Raw genomic sequence first — 328 nt, forward strand, 5'->3', positions numbered from 1 at the left:
GTGTTTAGTTGCTCCCAATAGTTTTGTGGAGGAAAGTGCATCCCTTGAGGTATCTCAGGGATCTCATGATGAGTGGGGTCTTTTGTGTGCTCCATCCTCTTCTTAGTGATGGGCTTGTCCTCATCAATAGGGATGTCCCCCTCTATGTCAACTCCAACCGAATAACAGAGGTGACAAATGAGATGAGGGAAGGCTAACCTTGCCAAGGTAGAAGACTTGTCCGCCACCTTATAAAGTTCTTGAGATATAACCTTATGAACTTCTATTTCTTCTCCGACCATGATGCTATGGATCATGATAGCTCGGTCTATAGTAACTTCGGACCGGT

Source organism: Arachis duranensis, chromosome 6 (genome assembly GCF_000817695.3).
Source record: "Arachis duranensis cultivar V14167 chromosome 6, aradu.V14167.gnm2.J7QH, whole genome shotgun sequence".
Classification (NCBI taxonomy): domain Eukaryota; kingdom Viridiplantae; phylum Streptophyta; class Magnoliopsida; order Fabales; family Fabaceae; genus Arachis; species Arachis duranensis.